The 26,104-nt window shown below is 45.9% G+C and overlaps 1 protein-coding gene across 2 annotated transcripts in view; it reads left to right on the top strand.

Moving 5' to 3' along the window:
- Window positions 1–26,104, top strand: part of LOC119404591 (nuclear pore membrane glycoprotein 210) — a 345,697-nt gene that overhangs the window by 229,495 nt on the left and 90,098 nt on the right. The window lies entirely within an intron of this gene.

The raw sequence follows: 26,104 nt of genomic DNA, 5'->3' as shown, positions 1-26,104 counted from the left end.
TGAGTCGGAGCACAATACAGCTACGCGCGGTAAACTTTAAATCGATCAAACCAGAAGATGTATCAATGAGCACTTAGAACTTGCCCTTTCGTTGAAGAATGGAAACAGGTCATACTGGCCCTTGAAATCGGAGTTTATCGGATAAATCGGAATTGTCAAAAATTTTACCGGCGAATGTTTATCGGATTTTTTCGGATAGAACCTCAAACACAGAGCCCTAGTAATGGCTAACTGGTGTTGGTCACAGTTAGCCATTGCCTGGCTAACAGACGGGAAACTTGGTTCTCAAAGCTTCTGTGAATCAAGTCTGTTGGGCAGGACTTGAAAAGGGCAAGAAAGCTTATGGCATGGCGTCCTCTACCACTGGCATAGTTTTGTCTCCTTGGCCGCACATGAACGCATTTTCGCAGTAGTGCCCCTTATTCCTGAGCAGCCGCCAAAGCGGTCTTTTCTGGCCATAGCTGGGAAGCAACAGGGATGTCGCCTCCAAAGCAAGGGAGAGTGAGACCATGCATGCAAGCGTAGCCTACTGGAACTCGAGATCTGCAGTGGTGCAGGAGTGCATGCACCAGCTGTCGTTGAACTGTTCACTTTTGGTTAAGAGTGCATATCAGTGCAAATGACAAAAGGGGACAGAAGAGAGGACACAGATCAGCACTCCGTGTCCTCTCTTCTGTCCCCTCTTGTGGGTGTCCGTCTGTCCTAATACTGCCTAATACAGATCATGAAATCAACATCCGTCAGCTTCACAAGGCTCTCACTGACACGGCTCTTGACAAGGACGAGAGAGAGCAGTTAGGGCGTGTGACAAATGTCTGTAACTCCGCTCATATTTGACAGATTCTAAAAATTTTTGCAGCAGTCGATTAATGAGGAAATAAACTCCTTTAATGAAGCAATCCGATGGTTACTTGAAAAAGTGTTGCAGGTCCCCTTTAACCCTTTGTGACGCTTTGTCAGTGGCGAATGCAGAGAGGGGGGGTGCTTGGGGCGTTCACCCCCCCCCCCCCCCCCCAAGCCTGTGTCGGGCCCCATCCCCACCCCATTCAGTGCCTGCCGTCCACCTCCTCTATCAGGTTGCTTCGGCTACCACTGCCCAAAAGGGGAAAGGAGAATCTTGTCCCCGCCCTCTACCTCTCTCCATCCACCCCCCTTCATAGGCACCTGGATGGTTCCACCCCAGCGCTATGTACACAATTGTGTACACCACTTGTTTTTGCTATTTGTATCAACTAGGGGCTAAGAAAGAGCAAGATACATTGAGTTTTGGATTAATTGAATCTCTTGCATAGTAAATTTGTCTTCATTTAAGTTCATTTTGCAATGTACTGTTGCGTATGATCAGTTTGCTGAAGGCACTACGATATTCAGCGAGTCGTTCGACATGCCGCTTCCCGCAACCCACGTGAAAAGTATAATTTTTCTGTGCTCAACATGGACATAACCGAAAACAAATTGGCACTATATGTATTTCTAGTATGAAATTTTGTTCTGTTTATGCAAAAACAGAGCATGAATGGCTTTAGAATAAATAGATATTTAATTACAAAGTAATTAAGAATGACTACTATAACACACATAAATTAACGTATTACAACATTATTTTTGTTGCAATATAATATCAAATGCCTTGAAATAACATTCTATCGATGTGACACATTTATAGGCAGTTCTTCATAGATAGCGTCAAATATGAATGTACACCAACTCACCCAACGAAAAGTTCTCTTATGCCTGCTCTTAAGATTGCTCAGAGTCCTAAACTGGCTCGACCACCACTGGGCATGTGCCAGCAGTGTGTGTAACATCAAATGTCTATTTGAGATGCCTAAATCTTGTTAGAAAGTGCAACTAATGGTCTGCTGACATTGGGAACTTTCATAAAATGTGCTTTGAAGGGAAAGTGAACAGGTTTTTCTGAAGCGCACGGGCTTAACCCTTTGCGGTCCAAAACCTTTACCCACTTTCCGGCTCTAGCGGTCCGAAACTATTTCGCCAGTTTCTGGCGCCGCGAATAAAAACACAAGCTGTGGAAGACAAACGCACAGGATATTTATTTTTGCTCCTGCATTCTGCAGGCAACTCTTTTAGTGATATTTGGGCAACGTATGATACCGCTCAAAGCATTCCCCTGTGTGCAGGCCAGGGTTATTACTGCAGGTTTCCACCGCCGCCGTCGTCGTCTTCGTCACTCACTTCTGTCGAATCACTGTCATCACTGTCTGGTGGAGGCACGTAATTCTCTTCCTCACTAAAGTCATCCTCGCTTTCGCTAAAAGCACCGCCGTAAAACGCACGCGGTGAAAACGTGGCCATGCTTCTCAGCGAACCGCGCGCGCGAGTGGGTACGCTCTAGGCCCCGTGCTGATCATAGTGCTGCACCCTAGTGTCAAAAAAGTAAAACCTCAACAAACAAAGCTCACTTATTCCTCAAGAGATGGCCCTTCATGTATACAAAAAATGCGCGCGACTCGCGGTGAGAAAACAGCAAAATTTAAACCACGAACACCCTTGTCGGGCGGGGCCCGACAGCGGACCGCTACGGCCGTGTTGCGTTGTCGGGCGCTGCCCGACAACGGACCGCAAAGGGTTAAAACCTGTTACCAGGATTTGTTTTGTGATTGTGCAACGAGCGGCACTGTAATAGGCCTGTCTATAAACTCACATGACCCCCTAGCAACGGCTGGCCAAAGAGCCTAGATGAAAACACGCTGGTTTCATTATTGTCTGCCATCTCCATCTGTTTGAATGACTGTCAGAGCAGATGCGAGATTTATAAAATGTTTTCTGGCTGTTTTTAAGCTCAGCTATCAGTGTGCAAGCTTCCTGGTTTCTCTCAATGCTTGCTAATGTTCTAACATCATGCTGAGAGGCTTGAAACGTCATGTAAGTCAACAGTTTCTTACGTTGTTTGTTACTGAAAGTGTGTCACCAGGACACAGTGCTGGGCAGTATCGAAGATACATGTATCTTAGATACTATCTTAGATAACTCTTTGGGTATCTTGTATTTTTATTGCGATACGTCTCACAAGACGTGTATCGGTGTCTGTATTTACGATACACTGAAGAATGTATCGTGCATCTTAAGATGCAAGATACTGCGATTGCACCAACACCGGGTGAAACAATAAACGCTGGCTGAACTCCGCTTCTCAAGCTGGTACTGCTGCCACTGTCATCAGAATAAAAAAATCACACCATCTCTGCTAAAGGGGACCATGAGGCGATGCGAAGCAGCGTTTCGGCAAGTCGAGCCCGCGTTTAAGAGGAGGAGGGGAAAGTGGGAGGGGAGGGGGAGAGGAGAGGAGGTGTGTGGAGAGGGTTCGTGCATACGCAGTAAGGGTGGTCACACCGCACACCACCACCGGTTTGAACTCCGCCATAAGATGCTTCGCATCTAAAATAAAGGCAGCGACATATTATTTTACCTTTACGCCAGAGTTTTCCAGTGAGGATAGGCGAAGAGCTTTGAGCGTCCCTATTGATGGAGCAGAGTCACGTGGTGGCGCTCGCATCGTCTCGACAGGCAAGCACGCGAACGTCTATGCCTAGCCGACATCTTCTTTCCTCACTTTTTTCTTTTCTCTTTAGCTGTCTCAGTGCCATGACGCTCGGCACTTAGCCCTTCCTGTGCGACGTACTCCAGTGCGTGCAGCGTCTTTCGCACACACCCTGATGCCGCTGTAGTGTCATTGTCAAAGCTTCTCTAGCGTGGTGCTTCGTTGTGAAGTCCAAATGATGCAAGAATGGGGGGTTGCTTTGCGTATCATGGCTTTCAGGCATCGGCGATTTGAAGGGTTTCGCGGATGTAAGTTTGGCTTACATGCAGTGAGAATGACTTATATGCAAATAACATTCTAACAGCTATAGCATCACGGACCAGTACCGATGCTGGATCTAACAGAACAGGCATCCACCTAACTGAAGCTATCATGGTGTTTGTATCTTCTTTTATTTAAAGAGTTTTTAAAATCATAAGCACGAAATCATAAGCACAAAAAATCATAATCATGTGTTTAAAATCATAAGCTCAAGTTCTTTCTTAGCCGTCCTTCTTTTCCTTCTTTTCCATCCCATACATTACCTATGTCTCTATGTCGTTTTTCTTTTTTTTTGGTCTGCTTATCGCAATATGTCTTGAACATGCTGCCAAAGTAAGCTCTTTGCTTTATTCTTAACTTTGAGCTGTCTGCGTCATTTGTGCTACTCTTTACATACTTATATTCCACTTGAATTTACTGTCATGTAAAGGCGATGTTGAGAACAAATATATAATTATCCGGGTGTGCCTGAGTATACAGTAACAAGTTCTTCTTACTGCTAAGTAAATTAGCGAAATTGAGTTTTCATTATAAGAACCATCTTTAAGGGGGGACACTGCTCTTAAAATTTTTTTCTCATTTCTTGATCGATTTTGATGATACTTGGTGAGTTTATGTATATTTGTGCGCTGATTTCAAATATGCAATTACTTTTCTAGTATAACCAGTAGTTCCTAAAATACAAAATATTTCATGTGCCTTTTGGGGAGGCAGATTTTTTTTCAACAAAGAGAGTTACAACGTAAATCAGCGTATCACAATAACCTGTAATCAGAACTGAGTGCAACGAAACAAAAATAGATGTTAAGCCCATTAGAACAAAAGTTACAATATGTTGAACATTCACGAGTGCGTCAATTTCAAGCTGCGATTTCCTTCGCGAATGTTCAACATACCATAACTTTTGTTCTAATGGGCTTAGAACATCAGTTTTTGTTTCATTGCACTCAGTTCTGATTAAAGGTTATTGTGATATGCTGATTTACTTTGTAACTCTCCCTGTTAAAAAAAAAATCTTCCTTACCAAAAGGCACATGAAATATATTGTATTTTAAAAACTACCGGTTATACTAGAAAAATAATTGCATATTTGAAATCAGCACACAAATATACGTAAACTCGCCAAGTATCATCAAAATCGATCAAGAAATCGATCAAGAAATGAGAAAACAATTTTGAGAGCAGTGTCCCCCCTTAAGTTGTTGGCAAAGGGATTCAAGAAACCAAATGCTCCGTTTTTCTCATTAGCGTCCCGACGAGCCGTTTTACGCTATTTTCTATAGGCACTGAATTTTCAAAGGTCTTACCTTAACTGCCTAATCGTCATAGCTATTATGGGTCACTGGCCACGGCGGTCTAGTGGTTATCGTGCTTTATTGCTGTCGCAAAGGTCGCGGCGGCCGCATTTCGATGGAGGGAAAATGCTCGAGCGCCGTGCGCTTATATTGAGGTTTTAGAACCCCGGGTGGTCGAAATTTCCGGAGCCCTCCATTACAGCATCTTTCATAATCATATCGTGGTTTTGCGATGCAAAACACAAAAGTTATTCTTAATGATATTATTAGCTCTTGAATATATCACTAGTTCTTGGGGTGGCCGTCTCTATTGTGTTTGTATACTTATTCGCTGTGTTTTATACGGAACCGCTTTTATATTTTACTTAGATATATTTGTTTTCCTCGTTTAAGCTTCCCTAAATTCTTCTGTATACTGTTACTAATCACCAGGTAATCGGAGCTATAAGTGCCAATAGTGTGTATAGCGGCGGCGTCCTGCGGTGCTTTGTACAAGTGTACAATACGTCTGAAAGGTTTCTGGGCTGCACATGTTCTTGGTGGCGTACACTTATCCGGTGATCCGCTATGCTGAAAACTGTACTATGTTTACGAGCAAAGTAGAACTCCACAGCGGTATTTGCATCATTGTGCAGATGCTTCTTATTGACGTTCTTGTAAGTAGATGGCAACTCGCTAGCTGGTCGGCAAGCAGAGCACCGATTTTCATCAATAACAAAAGCGACAAGCAAAAACCGCTATCAGCGAAGTGTATAAAGAGCTATTATGTTAAGCAGCTAAAGAAACGCCATCAGTTGTTTCGGAATGAAACTGACATAGCTTGAGCTAGAAGTACAAAACTTATGAGATATCAACAGACATTTCATTCAAATGAAACAAAATTGCTCGCAGTTAATAAATTTTCGAGCAAAATTTGTTGTGTATAGGCCTTTAGTGCTACATTGTATGGATATATAGTAACAAATTTTCAAATGTATCGAAGTATCTTAAGATACAGTTGGAATGTATCGTATCGGATACAACCAGTGTTGTAGTATCTTGTATCTGTATCTCAACTAATACGGCGATCTGGGCGAGTTGGTGTACTAACATCTTCGGGAAAATGTGCAGCGCGGCACGGACGAAGGACAAGAAATGCACAACACGAGCGCTGACTCTCAACTGAAATTTATTTCGCGCACAAATACTTCTTGCCTGAGTACCTTGTATCATATTGCGATACAATTTCAAAGTATCTTTGCCCGGCCCTGCCAGGACGGGCATTCTAACCCTTTCAGGGTCATTGACGTACATGTATGTCCTCCGTGAACACCTTCAAGATGGTCAATGACGTACATGTCGTTTGTATGTTTAAAAAGCACGTATTTTTTTACAATTTCTCTTGCTTGACATGTGCTGCCACATTGTGGGAATACATGGAATTTTTTTCTTGTGCCGGTGACTTTCCGTTTTCTTTTTGTAAGCTTTACAGCGGTGCGCTGGCTGTCGCTTGCGCATCCAGTTGTGTGCAAAAGGTAGTTTCGGTTTCATCCTTTGGGTGGTTCCCGGTCCTTGGGCCCGCAAAAGTGATAGCTGTCTGGTTTAAAATGTCTCAAAGGGTGACCACGTTATTACTCTCTCGCTTATTGCTCCCCAGTGTACAATTATGCCTGTTTCCGGGCAGGCGCTGTCTGACACAAACGATGCCGCTGTGGTTGCATTTCCTCTTTTGGGGACTCACAAGAACCTCTGCCATCTCGTTGGTGGTAACATGAAGGATTAGTATGTGTTTCTCACTTGTTTCTGCTTTCCGGATATGCGCTCAACTCAACTCACCCACGCAGTTCACTTGCACTATGAAAGTGTGCACCAGTTGCTCTGCTGCAAGTGAGTCGAGCGGCGATTCCTCCGAATAGCCACTCGACTGCCGAATCGGGATCTGATTCATTGGATGTCAGCCCGTCATACGAGGAGTTACTTATGAGTTAAGACTCATATGCTCATGAGCAAGTGACATCTCAAAAGCGTGCGCGGGGAGACAATGCTGACTGGATCAAAGGTGACTTTTCTCCCTTCGTGTTTCCATTTGACACCACTTTGTGCACTTATTTTTATACATCTGTGAGCTACACACCCGTTTATTGCAACGCATATTTTGAAAAAGTCATATAAGCTTTTTTTGGAACTTATCTTGCTGTTACTCATGAATAAACCATGTGTATGTAACAATACAAACGATCTTTTTGTTAGTTATGGTCACCCTAAAAAAATTACGACAATCTTTTTCTGAAATAGGTGAATAAACCATGTGTATGTAACAACACAATTTTTTTGTTACTTAATGGTCACCTGAAAAAAATTACGGCAATTTTTTTTCTGAAATAGAGTCTTCGGAAGAATTTAAATAAGTAATTAAAAAAATCAACCCTGGAAGGTCGCATTTGGCAAAAAAATTCGCCCCTCAAAGGTTAAGTGCGCAGTAGGGGCTCGGCTTGTCATCAATTCGTAGATCCCATGTGGCACGATCATGCTAGCTATGCTCGAAACTGGGTTAGAAGAAACAAACAACTTCTAATACAATATAATTAACAGAAAAACCAAGAAGTAATCACAATAATTAACTTAAAATTACTAAAAAGTAGGGGTGTGCGAATACCGAATAGTAAGTCTCGAATCGAATACCGAATCGTATTAAGAAAAAAAAAGCCAAATATTGAATCAAATATCGAATGACAAGTTTATTTAAAAGAAGCACGAATGTTTACAAATTCTCATGCAAAAACTGCAGCTGTTGTACGTGATCTGAGGTCAACTTCTCCCTCCGGGCTGTAACAATATTACCAGCCGTCGAAAACAACTTTTCACTTGGTACACTTGTTGCGGGAATGCCCATGTATTTCACGGCCATCTTGTGCAATCCTGGGAAGTGCTGCTTGCCTGTTTCTTTCCACAATGCTAGAGGGTCTTGGTCCTTGCTGCAAGTGGGCTCTCAAAGGTATCGCTTAAACTCCTCAATGTTGGCTGTTTCGGTGGAGTGTCTTCTTTCTGATGACTCTGCCAGCTTCTCAATGCTGTCCCAGATACTGCTGACTATCTCCTTATGAGCGCTAGATGTCAACGCTTTGACACAGTCACTTGATTCTTCTTCTGAAGGGAGCTGCAATTCGGTTCTTGCAAGCTCCAAGAGCCTTGTTTCCTGGAATGTTTCAGTACAGAAGAGGTTCTTAAACCTTGGGTCACAGGTGGTTGCCAGCACATACTCCTTTTGCTCGTCCTGCCCTGGAAACATTGCCCTCGTGCCTTTCAGCAAATTTCTAGCAAACTCTGGGGTGTCATCATCGGCTGCAGTACAGTCTTTCAGAACCGTCTGTGTTCCATACAAAAACGGTACCACTGACAACAAAGTTGCATATTTGTGGCCAGTAAGATCTTTGGCTGCCGATGCGATTGGTTCAAGAGCTCTGACTAGTCCAGCCACAACTTTCCACTCCTGTGGTGCCAGGTTGGGCACAGTTGTCTCAGAGGTGGCCAGCTCCAAACAGGTGGCTTCCTTCAGCTGCACAAGACGCGAGAGCATATCGTGCTCACTATTCCACCTTGTTTCCACGTCCTGAATAAGTTCCAGAACTGAGAGCTCCATTCGTCGCTGGCAGTCCTTCAGTCTTGCCGCAGTTTGGGCACTGTGTTTGTAATGGCCAACAATTGCACGACACTTCTTGAGAATGGCAGGCACTCCTGCTGTTTCTTCCTTGGCATCTTTTATAGCTAGTTGCAGTGTCTGGCCCATACACTGCATTACGACGCAAGAAATACCCCTAAGGGCCGCGCGAAAGTTTCATGTGTTGTCCGTCACCACATAGACTGACACTTTCTGCAGTGGCAGCTCCCAGTTATCCATTATTGCTTGCAGGTGCTCCAGGATGTTGCAAGCAGTGTGGCTCTCGGTCACGCTCCGGTTTTCCAATGCAAAGCTTCTCATCTCGAAGTTAGAGGTTAAATAGTGGCAGATGAGGCTGATATAACCCTGGTTAGACCTCGACGTCCACACATCACTTGTCAACGAGATCGACTCTACGCCTTCCTGGAAGTCCGCGTGCATTCTCTCCTTCACAGCCATGACTGTGTCTCGGTACAACTCCGGGATGATTGTCCTTGAAAACTTAGTGCGGCTGGGTATCTTGTACGAACGCTCCATGTGGTTCATCAGCTCATTGAAACCCCGATTTTCGACACAGCTGTAAGGCTGGAGGTCGAGCGCCAGCATTCGGGCAATCCTTGTGGTTATTGCCGTTCTCTCACGCTGTGATAGGTCCTTGCCCGACTTCAACGCATTTTTGATGAGCGGCTGTGCTCCATCTGGTCGTTCTTGCTTACCACTGTCTCTCATGAACACACTGTGCACAGAAAAATGCTTGTTCTTGAGATGATTCGCAAGTGGCGTCGTCGTACTCGATGGCGTGCGAAGTTTCATGTCACAGCTTTTGCACGTTGCCTCTTCGGCCAAGTTCTTTACGAAATGTTTCCAAATGGCACTTTTCGTTCCTTCACTCATGTCACACCTGACCAGCAGGACCATCGGACGACGTTTTCCGGCAGCTCGTGCGGATACAATTCGGTAGCAGGACACGTCGGCGTGGTTTCCGATTGCGAGGGACTTGGTGGTTTCGTATTGCCTGGAGAAATGATGCAAGCGGCCAAACGGCGCGGAGCCAGTGGTTGGATTGGATTGGATTTGTGGCTCCACCCTTTGTAACGGACGGGCATCAACCGATGCCCTGGCCTAGAGGACTAAACAGTGAAATTAAATTGAAAAAAATTACAGCATATCCACGGGGTGAATGATGATGAGTGGGGCGAAGCTCCGGAGGGCATCATCGGTAAACCGTGAATACGAGTAATTCGCCCCACTAAAGTAAACACGCCGTCGCCGTCGTCTTGCAAGTTCGTGAGGCGGCTCCAATCAATTTTGATTTTGAGGTACTTGTACAACGGAGAATGTTCGAGGTGTTTGAGCCACTCGTGGACGTTACGTTTCTTGACGAGACCTTTCTTGTACGACGATATATGACATCATTCATATTTTCATAACATCACATCTTTTCATCATATTTCATCATAGTACAAGTATAGTTTTATAACATCTCGCATCGGCTGCTCAACAGTCACCTGTGAAGCGCCGGCGGTGGCCATTTCTCCTGATGTAGGGCTTGGCTGAAGAAGTTCCAGGGGTATGACCTCGGGACTAAGGCCTCGCAGTCGGCGACTGTAGCGGTGGACAGGAGTATCCACTGCAGGAACGGGTTGCGGGATCGGACTGGCAGAACCACTTCGTGAAGGGGTGGTGAGCATCAGGCGTTGAAGTCCGAAGAACCGAAGACTCGAGCGTCGTATTCCTCAGAGAAATCGTGGTGTCTGCTCGAGCTTCCCACTTCGTTGTCCTCAGTTATCTAGCCGGCTTTGAACACGTCCGAAGAACCGAAGACCCGAGCGTCATCTTCCTCAGAGAAATCGTGGTTGCTGCTCGAGCTTCCCACTTCGTTGTCCTCAGTTATCTAGCCGGCCTTGAACACGTCCGAAGAACCGAAGACCCCAGCGTCATCTTCCTCAGAGAAATCGTGGTTGCTGCTCGAGCTTCCCACTTCGTCGTCCTCAGTTATCTAGCCGGCCTTGAGCCGTGTTTTCATTATATACAAGTACCGCCATCTAGCGGACACTCCACAAACTAAACGAGAGGTGGCTACTACATACATCGGGGACGCACGACCCACGGCTTAAGGAGCTTCGCCCCTAAAATGAAAAAGTTACAAAGCACACGCAGGAGTGGTTACATATGCGTTAACTAACCACCACTGACTATGAATATGTTCACGAGAAAACCTTCGACGAGTCTGCGGAGAAGTTAAACAAGCGCCACCTCTATCCCGTTTGCGAAAGTAGAAGAGAAATTGGGTGGCTCTGCGGCCGAGAGGTGGCGCGAGTGCCGCCCGGCCAGCTAAGTGGTGGACAACTGTACGCCGAACTTGGGACCTAGGCTGTTGTGTGCAGGTTTTATTGATTCCGTTTTCTTTTTTTTTTTCTTTTTCTTTTTTGAGGCCACGACACTGAGCTTGTTCCCCCTTTGCAAAGGGGCAGGCCACTGCTACATTATCATCATCATCGACCGCGCAGCGACGCAACCAATGCCGCACGCCAGCAATGTTCTCTGTGGCGGCCGTGGTGCGTGGTTTTGCGGTTCGTAATGGCGCGCTTTCGTTTCGTGCTCACGAATTGCAGTCTGTGATTCCTCCCAAATGTATCTACAACTGTTGCATGTGTAGGAAGTGAGACATAGTGCAGCCTGTGCGAGCGGCGCAAACAAAAGGCTGTCTTAGTTGAGTTTCGCGGCTCGGCTGTGTCACAACCACATTAATCTGCATGCTCTCAGGTTCGTGACATTCAAACTTTGTGTAGTTTTGAACGGACTGTGCAGTCTCAAAGTGGTGTATGTGTTTCACCCGCCAACCAAACAGACTCGCCGAATATATTGAATATTCGAGTAACTGAATACTTCATATTCGATTCGCGAATCGAACTATTCGACAAGTTGGAATTCGATTTGTATTCGTATATTCGAGTATTCGCATACGCCTACTAAAAATGCTTTGGAAGCATGTGGCTGACACCTGCACTGCGCAAGGGAGGGCGCTGCCGCCTCGCCAAGTGTACGATTGCTCCTCCCACCAGCGCTTCTCTGGTGCTTTCGTCGCTACATTTGAAGGGGGAAACACCCTGACAGAACTCGCTGAAGACGACAGTTATCTCAACTGCTGTAACAAGCAGGGAGTCGCTAAAGGGCAGCATCAAATAGTGTGTATGTCGCACACAGAGTTTGCGAATCTCCCTAACAAGATTCTACACGTGCCGGGGAAACCCTACATGCTTATCTCAAACATTGACGTCATCGATGGTTTGGTAAACGGAGCAGTGAGAACTCTGCTCTGTTTTGAACTACACGAGTCGCTACACAAGTTTTCCATTTTCTTGGTTTAAGATAAATTTTGAACTTAACGCAGCTCCATTAGTGCTCAAACATTGCCGAAATTTCCCATACTGTAGTCATATTGTGCATAAGCTGCTGAACCTTCGGCAAGCATTTCACAATGATTTTACAGCCCTCAGCATGTGATAGGAGCAGAGAAATGATGGCCAGCAAATGTCAAAATAGGCATAGCCATCAAACTCAGCATGACGATTGCAGGCAAAGACGTTTGAGCAGCCTTTTTCTTTACAAAAGAAACAGTTAACTGCGTTCAGTGTCTTATTGAACAACCCAAGCCATAATATGAAGATATGCAAATTTTAACATTTTCTTGCACCTCTCTGCATTTGCATTGAGGCAAAGTATTGCTCTTGAGGTAGGGCATCTGGAAACTGGTTGTGGGTGCTTGCAAGGCACCGAGGGCCAGTTCCCAGTTTTTTTTTTCGTTGTTACTGGAGAGTGCGCACTGATGACGGAGACAAAGAGAGAAGAACATGACACAAGCGCTCACTTTCAACTGAAGTTTAAGGAAGGAAAACAGAAGAAAATTACAGAGGACCACACATGCGTCACTACACAGAATACAAAACTCAACGACCCTAGTCACACATTGCTTAAAAATCGGTGGGACACCATGACGAGGTGTTAAAAAAATGATCTGTCGAAACATGCAAGGCGCTAGGCTATGTTGTCCAGAAAGGGTACCTCTTTACCTATTAGGGCAAGCCATGTCTGGCTCACACACCTTTCTGATATGGAACGCCTCACAAATTTTCCTTGTAATTTTATCCGTGTGACGGAACAAAACTGCGGTGCCTGTGAAATCCCAGTTTTTACAGTGAAGGCTGTTATGAGATCACAACAACAGCTGATTTTGGTGGCGTAGTTGTCCGCTGGCACCGCCGCTGGTGTCCATAACCACTATTCCACAAAATAATAAAAAACTAAATGAGAAAAAAATACCCGGGATTGGATGGGATTCGAACCCAGGCCCTCTCCATCATGCGTAAAGTGCAGTGTGCACGGGAAACGATGGACGAAAGAGAAGAAGCAAACGTTAACGGCGTCATGCGGAAGAATCACACCATGTCACACGAAGCTGACGATGACAAGCCTGCACATGTGGAATGGTGCATAAGTGACACCGATAGGCTAGGCAAACTTGAATGTGATCGTTTCAGAGGCACACGAAGATGCCGAAGAGTTCATTGTTGTCCAGGATGACCTTGCACCACTCGTAGGGTGGCAGACAGCCGAGACAGTGGGCTTAATTACTGTGGGTTATAACCTCAGTGTCATGGAAGGACACACATAAGGCTCAACAAATCACATATTCCACAAGTACCCACATGTTTTTGACCCATCTTTAGGCTCAATGTCTGGAAAAGTGCACCTTGTAACCAAGCCGTCAGCTTGTCCAAAAGCAGCTACAAACTATCTAATCCCTTTGAGCATCAAGCCACAACACAAGAAAGCATTCAGGAACTTGGAGCACTATGGCATAATCAAGAATGTCAGCGAACCTACTCTATGGGAGACCAGCGCTGGTTATGTGGCGCGCCGAAAAAGGGTGCCTGGCAGGGAGTCGCGACATAACTCAGCCGCTCGCGCCCAGACGACCGGCCGCACTGTACCGCGGTGAGCGCACACGCGTGCACCGTACCCGTGCCTCATTTTGGCGCGAACAGCTCAAGCAGCCATTGCGCCAGTAATACTGCTCTATGGTTTAGGAAAAAATAACTTTGTCGGAAGGCTACTTTCTCAGGAAAGCACTGGAAAACGGAGAGAAGCCCTGCAAAGCAGACTATGTCTGTGCGTACGGCATCGAAGAGACAGTGCTGTGCCGTGGTGGCGACTCCGTCGTCACCATTTTCTGGTTGCGTGCTGGGATTTGTGTCAAGCTAGTGCAGGGCTCACAAGCCTCCATTGATAAGTACGTGCTGCGTCGACACCAGCTGCCCACTAATGCAGTAAAAAAAAAAGAGGCAAGGGGTAGCTGCGTCAATGTTTTTCTGCCATGGTATGTATGCCCAGCCTGCGGTATGTATGCACGCGGACGTTGATCAAGCAAACCACCGTGCTAGCATAGAATGTATGGTGTCGCGCTGTTATGCTCGAGGGCGCGGGATAGATTCCCGGCCACGGTGGCCGCATTTCGATGGGGTTGAAATACAAAGAACACCCGCGTACTGAGATTTATGTGCACATTAAAGAACCCCAAGCGGTCAAAATTAATCCCGATTTCCACACTACGGCGTGCCTCATAATCATACTTTGTTTGGCTCGTAAAACCCCAGCAATTCTCGATGTTGATCAAACACCTTCATTCTAAGCAGACACAGGCAAGCGAAAAAACTAACACAGTACATTAGGCGAATTAAACGGCAAGTGAAAATTCGAGACATTTGACCCTTTTTTATCGAGGCATAAATTCCGATGTCACTTCGTCGCGGCAGCCAATGCACAGAGAAGCTTTACCGCATCGGCTGACTCCAGAAAGCTAAGCTTCGAGTAGTCCGGTGCTTTTTTCATCACAACAACTCTGTCTGTAGCACAAGTGAAGTTCAACGGAGGCATCCATCGCGTGCGTATTTCTCATAACAGTTCAGCGACTTCGGCGAACGTGCCTCCGTACGCATCTCGTAGACAGACAACTTTCCTTCTGCGTAACTGTTTGCAAATAATGTAGACTACCTGCCTATTGTATCATTCACTGCACGTGGTGGCATTAGAAGGAGCTTGGTGGTGGTGGTGGTGGTCAGATGAAAAAATTGTTACATATGCCGCATGCTGCATAATATGTATGTTTTATTTACGACAAAACACCAATTAAATTCTGCTCGTTGGCCCTGGTTTTCACTGGTGGCCCTCACTATCGAATAAATCTGGCAGACACTCGCAATTCGGTTTAGAAACCAGCCCGACGCCACTAGACAGGAGAGCAAGAGCAGAACATACTGTGCTCGCCTGACTGCCAGGATGCAACACCACTTCCGCTCCTGTTCATGTTTTAGAAGAAAAAACATAGAAGGATACGTCCTCCCTCATGTCTACGTATTGTGGCACTTGAATGCGCAACAGTGCCGCCAGCATCCTTTAGTTTTGTTTCGGCGATACGCGCCTGCATCGCCTCAACCACTCGCCACTCTCGTCCGCGGGAGCGGCTGTAGTATGCGTGCCTTGACCGCCAGGGCAGCACTGCCCACACCGCGGAAACTCCAGCGCTGGTTCCCTATGGGTCAGCCAAATAGTCATGGCCATTAAGAAAAATAGCTAAATGAAGATCTGCGTGCACCCACAAGCCCTGAATATTGCTCTGGAACGCAAACGACACTTGCTCCGTGTCCTAGATGACATTTTGCAACAAGTTTGAAAGGCCAAAATCTTCACAAAATTCTACATGCGTGACAGGTACTGGCAGTGCATCCTGGATGAAAAATAGTCTTCTACTTTTCAGACAGCGATGGGACATTGCAAACAGCTTTGCCTCCCATTTAGCCTGTCTGTGAGTAGTAAGAGCTTTCAGAAAAGGCTCCAGACAGCCCTGGAAGGACTCACTGGTGTGCGATGCATATCAGATGACATACTATTTTTCAATGTTGGTGAAACTGAAAAGGAAACATGACGTCATCTTGACTAGCTTGTCAGCTTGCTCAGCAGGTGTCACAAGATCAATGTATGCTTGAACAAGTATAAAACCAAACTTCACCATACAATAAAAGGGTTTGAACTGGAGCTGTGGGCGGTGCCAAGTCTTGTCTGCCTGTCTTGTCCCATTTGGCCCGTGCCGTTTCCTGTTATGTTGACCATACAAGAACGACAGTTCTCGAATACTTGCCAACAAGTGATAGGCTTTGTGTCGACCCTGAAAAGGTCAAAGCCATATGAGAAATTTCGCCACCCAGTGATGTATATGGCATTCATCGTTTCTGTGGCATGATCAAACATGATATTCGATGAAACAGCACACGAAAACACAATCACGCACACATAAAATGACGCAAACACAGTGCTTATGTTTGCGTCATTTTATGTGTGCGTGATTGTGTCCTTTCGTGCGCTGCTTCATTGAATATTACGGGTCAACAACTAGCCCATCAGATCATATTAAGTATGATCAAACACTTTGCGCGTTTCCTACTAAGAATATCGGAAGTCACCAAGCCACTCAGGAAAAGTGTGGGATTGGAAAGACTGAACACGCCAAGGCATTTCAAGAGACAAAGAGCCTTGTTGATAAAGCACCAGCATTGTTGTACTATGATCCAGACAAACCACTTGTTGTGCAATGCGATGCCAGTGAATGTGGTTTGAGTGTTCTGAAGTGTGACAATGCGCTGCATAGATGAGCAGAGACGAATCACACAAAACTGACAAGGACCTCGCACACTAACAACTTTTGAAAACTTTGAAAAGTTGTTAGTGCACAAGGTCCTTGTGCATTTCGTGTTCTTGTGTGATTCGTCTCTGTTCATCTATGCAGCGCATGTTATAGAATGCCATACCAACTAGCCCCAGTGGAAGCACTTTTAAAGGACCCCTGACACCAAATTTGAAACCTCGAGATCTTTGTGTTGTTTGCCTTTCCTGTATACGGGGGCACATCTGACCGATTATTAGTGACGAGCGTTGCCTTTAAGATATCTTAATTTGGTTTTAAAGTAAGCGTGAGTGTTCACTTGAGTTGGCTGCACCTTGCGACATCCTGGTATGACGTAGATAGAGGGCCCGTGTGACGTTCCACGAGTAAAGCAAGTACTGTGGACGTCACAGAAGGTTTGCGGGGTGCACGTGCACAATACGACGACTGGCACCCGGCGAGGCCATTTGTTCCGCACCCCTCTGGCTCTGTTGTCGGGCTGCTCTCGAGGTAGTTTTCGTGAGGGGACACGCGCTTAACAGGTTTAACCCATACCGAGGCACCCACAAACTTTCAATCTCTACCGCGCGCGGGGCCCCGATTTGAAAACCGCGCTGTCAACGTCACCACAGCTTGAGTGCACGTGGTCTTTGACGCTCCCCCGCATAGGGCGCCAGTTCCTTGTGGTTTTTAGGCGGGCGTTTTGAAGTGATGCTGAAATGGTCACAATTAACTACGCTAGAATTAGTTGTACGATACGCTAGAGCATCTACGATTTAATTTAGAGATTACCAGACACAAAGCTACAAATTACAGCAAAAAAGTCACCAACAAAAATTTCGCTGTCAGGGGTCCTTTAAGCATTGGTTTGAGAGCTGCACTCATACAGGAGAATCAGCCAGTAGCATTTGCAAAAAGAGCACTCACATCTACTAAGGTGCAATGTGCACATATTCATAAAGAGATGCAAGTTTCATCAGTATACCTTTGGGAGCACACAGCTGTGCTGACTGACCACAAGTCACTTTAAATTAGTGAAAACTTGAAAGCGCGAACGACGAAGACGAAACACATACAACAGGACTTGCGCTTAACTTGCAACTGGCGTTTATTGGAAACGAACATCGTGATATATCCCCGATCAAGCGCATGCATATGCACTCGTCATCCCACAAAAGATAGCGTGGGTTTATTTTGAAAACATGATATTTGTTTGACACATACAACATGTTTCACATGTTGTATGTGTTTCGTCTTTGTCGTTCGCGCTTTCAAGTTTTCACTAATGATGGACCAACTCGCCCAAACCAAGGTATTGTTGCGTCACTTTAAACAATCGTGAAAAAGCAGCTCAATCAAATACCCAAAAGGTTGCAAGTGGTGATCCTGCAAATCCAGCTATACAGCACTGGCGTTCAGTATTGACCAGGCAGGGAGCTTCCTCTGCCACATAACATACCCCGAGCATTCCTGCTGAATGAACAATGCCAAGAACAAGCAAAGGACATAAATGTTGTGCACTGCTTACCAGTTCGCAAAGATACGGTTGAAAAGATATATACCACAACCCTGATGGCTGGCTCACGGCAGAAACTTAAGGCTGTTACTCTGTTGAAATGGCCACAAACAAAACATGGGTGCTGCTGGAAGCCAAACCTTACTTCCCGTTCAGCGATGAGCTTGCAGTGCACGACAACATCATATACAAAGGGCAACAGTTACTGATCCTCATGGGGGCTATTTTGTACTTATTCTGTGATAGAGTGCAACGAAATGTCCCGAGAGTACGAGAAGGAGCAAACAGTCAATAGGTGAGCTGAGGGAAGTCAGTAATGTTTTCATCGCATAAAGAAATACAGAACTATTATAGCTGAACATCAATATTGGCAGGAATTGTTTTTCAAAGCTTGAAATTGAAGAGTGTGATGAATTTAACAATTTATTTGTGTTAATGTGTCGATTTGGCGCTAGGTGGTGTCGCAATTTCTTGAGACGTGCAGTGGTGGGGGACTGGTTGCGATTTTCGCAAACTATTAGAATATTAGGGATTAGAATAAGCCAAGCACAAAGCAGGCTAATTCAATTCTCCGGCCCTAGTGCTTATGTTTTGTTCCAATCCAAGTAGTCCGGAGACAGTTATATATTTGTTCTATCGGACAGAACGGTGCCTGCGTCTGTTCTGTGCCCGTTCTTCACCAAAACGATTGACAGCACTGCTGTTTCCTCATCTAACCGTCAGGCGAGCCTCGACTGATCCCGTGTGGCTCCCTCTCGTGACGTTTCGCTTCCTTCTGTCGCAGAACGCGTATAAAATAGTAGCTTCCAGGCTAGTCGGTAGCCAGGTCCTATCTGACTTCAAGGAGAAGCTACATGCAACACGCATGGGCATTGAGAGCACTCTATGACGAGCATGAGATTGCATATGCTAGCCAGGCATGAATACTGAAATCAAAGATCATGTTGGATAATGTGAAGCATGCCAAAAGTATGCACCAGCATAATGAGAGGCACTAAAGCCCCATCCATGACCGAATTTTTCCTGGAAACGTGTTGGTTGTGACATACCAGAACACAAGGCCAAGAACTTCTTAGTGACTGAGGACTATTACAGCAACCTCTGGGATATTGACCAGCTGAACTCGGCCTTGACAGATGCCTGAACAAAAAAAGGGGAATTTTTCCAAGGAGCTTGTTTATGTGTTACACAACAAAATGAAATCAACAGACATTTAGGCCAGGCACGCAAAAGTACAATAATTGTTGTCTTTAACAGTAGTGTACTAATTGTGACATAAATTGAAATAATCGAAGTGGATCAGAAGCCACAACCATCGAATTAGACATCCAATGCTCTACCAATTGAGCTATGACAGAAGGTGCTTCCCTGCTGGGTATTTTCATGCATGTAGTCCCTGGGAGGATAAGCCAGCGCAGCCCAAACAGGCAAACACTTTCTTGCCAGAGGGCGTCATGTGCCATGTAATCTTTGCACAAGGCAGCAGCTGACCAATAAACCCTCATGTGCTAACCTAAGGCATTAAGTCTGCCATGGCGAGGCCCTCAGTATGAATGAATGAAAAAGGGGAAATTTTCTTAGTGGCTCGTTTATATGTTATACACAACCAAATGAATTGGACAGGCAGTTAGGCCAGGCAAGCACGGAGGACATTAATTGTTGTCTTTAAATGTAGCACTGATTGGGACATAAATTAATTGGATGAAAAATCACCCTTTCTGTCGGTGGGATCTGAACCCACAACCTTCAAATTACACGTCCAATGCTCTACCATTTGAGCTACGACGGCTGCCTGTGTTATTCTCAAGTTGAAAGCACTTTTTGCAAAACACGATGTGCCAATGGTCCTTGTCGCAGACAACAGCTCTGAGTTCTGCTGTCAAGCTCTTCATGGTTTTTCTCAAGAGTAATCTTGAACACTCGACATCAAGTCCAGGCTATGCAAGATGTAATGGCACGGATAGATCAGCAGTGAAGATTGTCAAGGTGCTTCTAAAAATGCTAAGGAGAGTGGTGATGATGTGCAGCTTCAATCACCATAACATTCCTGTACAACATATCAATGCTATAACAAAATTTGTTGCTGGGCTAGTTGTTCATAATCTTAAATACTAGATAGTACAGAGAGAGAACACTGATGCTGTTATAGCGCTATTCGCAACTAATCTTTGTTATGAAAAGCTTCCCTTCATATATACACAGTCGCATTAACAAGCGCACTGCCTCTTACATCAACTACGGATGATGAAGACAAATGCAGGTTGTAACCATCTTTCTAAGAAATGTTCTTCTTCGCTGCACAACAGGCATGTCACTGATGCAGTTGCTTTCTTTCATTCTAATGTGATAAGCTTCCGTAAGGTCTCCTGAAAGCCCACTCGAATACTAGTCAGCAATGCTCACAGGCACAGGTCCTACATCATCATCATCATCATCAGCTTGTCTACGCCCAGTGCAGGGCAAAGGCCTCTCCCATGTTCCGCCAATCAACCCGGTCCTGTGCTTTCTGCTGCCACGTTATACCTACAAACTTCTTAATCTCATCTACCCACCTAATTTTCTGTCTCCCCCTCACGCGTTTGCCATCTCTTGGAATCCAGTAAGTTACCCTTAATGACCACCGGCTATCCTGCCGACGTGCTACGTGCCCGGCCCATATCCATTTCTTCTTCTTGATTTCAACTATGATATCCTTAACCCCCGTTTGTTCCCGGACCCACTCTGCTCTCTTCCTGTCTCTTAAAGTTACACCTATCATTTTCCTTTCCATCACTCGCTGCGTCGTCCTCAATTTAAGTTGAACCCTCGTTGTAAGTCTCCAGGTTTCTGCTCTGTAGGTAAGTACCGGTAAGATGCAGCTGTTATATACCTTCCTCTTGAGGGATAGTGGTAGACTACCATTCATGATTTGATAATGCTTGCCGAATCAGCCCCATTCCATCCTTATTCTTCTAGTTATTTCACTCTCAGGGTTCGGCTTCGCGGTTACTACCTGTCCTAAGTAGACGTACTCATTTACAAATTTCCAGTGTCTCGCCTCCTATCGCAAAGCGCTGTTCTCTGCCAAGATTGTTCCACATTACTTTAGTTTTATGCATATTAATTTTCAGACCTACTCTTCTACTTTTCGTATCCAGTTCAGTAATCATGAGCTGTAATTCGTCTCCCACATTACTCATCAATGCAATGTCATCAGCGAATCGCAGGTTACTGAGATACTCTCCATTAACTCTTATCCCTAATTCTTCCCAATCTAGGGCCCTGAAAACCTCCTGTAAACACGCGTTGAACAGCATTGGAGAGATCGTGTCTTCCTGCCGTACGCCCTTCTTTATGGAGGACTGTAGTGGCTATGGATCCGCTGTAGATTTCTTCTATTATGTTTGTATATAGGCTTCGTCGATGCCCTGATTCCGCAGTGCCTGCATGATGTCTCCACCGAATCAAATGCCTTCTCGTAATCTATGAAGGCTATGTATAGGGGTTGGTTGTATTCCATGCATTTCTCTATCACCTGATTGATAGTATGAATATGGTCTATTGTTGAGAAGCCTGTACGAAATCCTGCCTGCTCCTTTGGTTGAATGAACTCTAATGTCTTAACTCTAATGTCTTATGCAAAGGTAAATGGAAAGGGTGAATTTTTATTAACAGTTCGCTTGTGTTCTTGTGCTCGATCGTTGACACATCAACCATTTTGTCTGATATAAACCTTTTCGAAATGGATAATTGACAACCACCTGTTTGTAGCATGAAGCCACAAGGAAATCCATACGAATTTCTCAGATAGGAAAGCTTCTAGTTGAAGGAAAATTCATCCTGGTCCGGGGATTGCACCTGGGACCAGTGCCTTTCCGGGGCAGTCGCTTTACCAGTTGAGCTAACCAGGCTGAACAGGACGAAGGGTATGAAGCAGACAACACCAGGCTGCTAGTAATTGGTAGCGCGAGGACAGATTATTCGACAGCTCGAAGCACGTAGACACAGAATATTGCGAAGATCTGCAGGATCTCGCAAAGGGGTGGAATGAATTGATAACCATCTGTTTGTAGCACGAAGCCGCAAAGAAATCCATATGGATTTCTCAGAAAGAAATGCTTCTTAGTTGAAGAAAGGACCAGGATGAAATTTTCTTCAGCTAAGAAGCTTTCCTTTCTGAGAAATCTATGTGGATTTCCTTGTGGCTTCGTGCTACAAATGGATGGTTATCAATTATTCCTTTCATAAAAGTGTACCTGTTAGCCACATTCTTTAAAGTGCGCAAAAATTTGTGCCCATAGAGCACCAATTGCGGCCTTTTTGTTGCAAGAACAGGGTCAGACTTCTTATTGCGCTTCAGTTTCTGAAAGAAGGCAGTGATTCCACTCCTGCGCCAACTGCGCCAAAGTGCGCCAAATTGTATTTACTGCGCCACCCTGATAATATCGACAAAAATTGCGCCAAACTGCGCCAAAGTCTCGGGTTTGGTGGCATCTATCACCGGCAATCGCACCGCGCGCGCGTCAGAACATGTGCAGCTTGATCTTGGGGCTGCCAAAGTCGCAACCATAGACCAAGAATTATTCCGCTGAATAAATAGTGCTCGCGCGTGCGTCCCGAGTAAGCCATGATGCCATGCACGGTGCCGACGCAGGTTCTGTTTTGCAAGTCGGCTCGACAGCAAAACGCGCTCTCCGCAGAGGCTCGTGACGTCTAGGCCTATCGGTAGCGAGATAGTGCGACGGCAATTCATCGGCGAACGTCGTCTGTTCCAGAAACGCTGCTGATAGCTCGTTTCAAGCGTTGTACGGCACCGCTTGAAAGCGATGTTCAGTAATGACTACATGCGTGCCGCTAAAATGTCTGTCACTTCTGTTTCTGGACATCGTGGAATGAAATCTGAGATCGCTAGCAGTAGATATGGAACAATATCGAATTTTCCTTGCTTCGCGTTTATGGAAGAGCACGTGAACGGTGGGAACGCGTTCGCACTTTTCCTCAGATAAACTTTATCCATGGATCTTCATCCAGAAGGCCTTTTTCGTAATTCCCTCCACCAGCACATCCGAGTTTGTAATCACTCTGCGCTAAATACCCCTTAAAAGGCCCTGCCCTTTCGAGGTCACTAGCTAGGGTTCCAATTCGAATTTTTCGCTTGCTTTTATAAAAATGTCATCTCATTAATAACAGCATATCTCCTGGTCGGAGCAGCCGCAAATGCGCAACTGTCAGTAGCGGGCCCGTCGCTGACGGCCCACAGTGAAGGGGCTATGCCATGTTACACGTCCGCCCCTCGCTTTCGAGGGTCAATAGCTGACGGTTAAAAAAACTCAGTTTCGCTTAAGAGCGAAGCAATGAAGGCGATACCAACAAATTGTATTGTTAATAGAGGTGTGCACAGGCTCCGGGTAGCCCGAAAGCCCGACCCGGCCCGCGGGCCGGGCTTGGGCGGGCCGACGTATTTTCACCTCGGGCCCGGGCCGGGCTCGGGCTACTTGGAGTTTTATCGGGCCGGGCTCGGGCCCGGCGCAAATCCCGACTCAAGCCCGAAATATAGAGAATGAGCGGGAATTGTTTTCCAGCACGCATACAGCGCCTTTTCCGCGACCGCCCTTTAACACTTTTCCTTTCCATTCGCTAATTTAAACAAAAGGGGAGCAGGTAAAGCACCGCCTCTGTTGCACTCCGACAAACAGAGAAGTAACACCACCTGAGCTAGTGACGGCGCCGCGCGACTGTTCGCGTTAGATTTAAGGCCAAATCCCATATGAGTGAAAATGCACGCGACAGCGACGAGCGGCCCGACGTAGATCGCCTTCGTGCAAGCTGAAGCTTGCATCGGCATACCTGATACAGTGACGGCTTTGGCGAGCGAACTCCATTGTTGCTGGCATGAGGCCGTCTACTTGTAATTTGTAATCTGTGTAATAGAGACTGTTCGTCATGTGTCGTTTGATCATATTTGATATGCTCAATAAAATGCCAAATTACCGGAAAACGATGTTTTCTTTTCGCAGCGAACCTTCAAAAAGCCGGGCCGGACCGGGCCGGGCTTGGGATTGTGTTTTCGTACGTCGGGCCGGGCCGGGCATGCTCGCAGCCCTTTGCCGTCGGGCTTGGGCGGGCCTCCGACAAAGTCAGCGGGCCCGGGCCGGGCTCGGGCTCGGAAATACGGCCCGTGCACAGCTCTAATTGTTAAATGAAGTAAGGCTAGCAGCTAACTCTTTTGGATCCGATCTCGCGTAACTCAACAAAACGCTGGTTTAAGGAAAAATGGCCGCTCCAGGAACCGAAGCGTTTTCGTGCTCTTAGTTCTCTAAACGCAAAGTAAGCATTGAGAGCACAGCAAATTTACGAGCCGTCTCCTGATGCCTCGAGATAGCGCGCGCGCAAGCGACTGCGCCCTTCGAACGATGCGGTCCACCCCCGCCCCCCCGCTCCCCTGGCATCCTTTCATGCTCCTTACGAAAGACGGGCGGGGCGTTTCCTCTCTGTTTGATGAGCGGCAGGCCCGCATGCGGGAAGATGTTATCTCATGCGCTCTCCGTGCGACAGAGACAGACGGCCGGCTCGTTTAATCTCCGCTTCAGCCGCGTTCGTCGCCAGCGCTCGCGAGCTTTTACCCGCGGCTAGAATGAGCATGGTGATGTTATTAATTTGGACTGTATACGGAAAATTACGGCAACGGTGACGGCAAAAATCCGCCGAGTGTGTCCATATAATTGCTATCAAAATAAATTTTTTTTTTTAAATTGAGGAGCTGTGAAGTGGACGATAAGCGAAGTTGCTTCGGGCATGGCACAGAGGTGACATGGTGGAGGACAGTTTCGTATGTAAAACCAGGTTGTTAACGGCCAGGCTGTTAACGTTCAATCCGCAATATTAATGCGAAAGCCTTAGATGCTTTATCAAACACAAAAATTGACCGTCGGCGGCGTTCGATTGATGCAAAAAATAATCATCCTGTGATGTCGTCATCATCACGTCATAGATCGTCAAAACTTGTGACGTCATCATGGCGTCATATATCGTGATGTCACATGACGATGTCATCACATGACATCACCGCTTTACACTGCTTCCGTGATCGGTGCGCCGATCATGGAGCTAGCGCAAAACCATGTGAGGTGCAGAAAGCTTGCAGAGAGGGAGGGGGAGGATCAACACATCGATCGAGAAGAAAAAGAACCTGGCTTTCGCCTTGGAGTTTTCTTAGGGGAATGCATTAGGGACAGTTTGGCTCTTTGGCATTGAAGCACTGCTGTACATCATGGCGTTTGTCTACAATATCTGCTGATAACCACATAGATGTATTTAGAGTGTTATTTCATGAAGTGCAATTTTATTGATCCGGTATTCTGTTTATTTGCTAGTGTCGAAAATAATCGCCGAAGAGGTTAATTCAGAACATTCAACTGCATGAGCCCTCATATTTTCATTAGCGAGTGAAGTATGGAGTTCTCCTGAGATGATTTTTTCCATCAGATTTGCAATGAATCGAAATATTTCTAGCCTTCATAAGAGCCCCATAATAATATTCAGGTGCTTCAATGTTAATGCAATATGCTTCTGTAGTACACTCCAGGATGTAAAATTTGCTGCTCCAGAGTGCTCCCAGATGCAGAATTATCTGCTCCAAAGTGCTCCAAGATGAAAACTTTTGCTGCTCCAAAGTGCTCCAAAACGGAAATTTTGCTGCTCCAAAAATTGCTCCAAATCAGAAGTCCTCGGTAGCATCACTGAGAAGGTTTTGGACACAGCAGTCAAGTTCGAGCAGGGGAACCCAGCCACTTGTAAGCTCTCAATCTGGTTAATAAAACTATCCTGGGCCAAGTTAACACAGCGCTTTACCAGCACCGATTCGAGGTATTCACATGTGACTGCTCATTTGGCTACCCTACTATGAGCAGAATCGGACGGTAAAAGCTCTTTTTTGGCCACACAGAGAGTACTTGTTGAATTTGCACCATCCAGTATTCAAGACGTCAATGCCAGTCTAGCTCAACTCCTGATGAGCAGAAGAATGTGGACACTCCTTCCCACGACAGGCTGGAGCCAAAGGTCAGAGCCTGCCGTGGATCACAAGAAATGCACCATGACACTCCACCATGACAACCCATTGAGGAAAGGACAA

Source organism: Rhipicephalus sanguineus, chromosome 9 (genome assembly GCF_013339695.2).
Source record: "Rhipicephalus sanguineus isolate Rsan-2018 chromosome 9, BIME_Rsan_1.4, whole genome shotgun sequence".
NCBI classification, from domain to species: domain Eukaryota; kingdom Metazoa; phylum Arthropoda; class Arachnida; order Ixodida; family Ixodidae; genus Rhipicephalus; species Rhipicephalus sanguineus.
The sequence above is the reverse complement of the archived record's forward strand: the minus strand, read 5'-3'. Positions and strand labels throughout refer to the sequence as shown.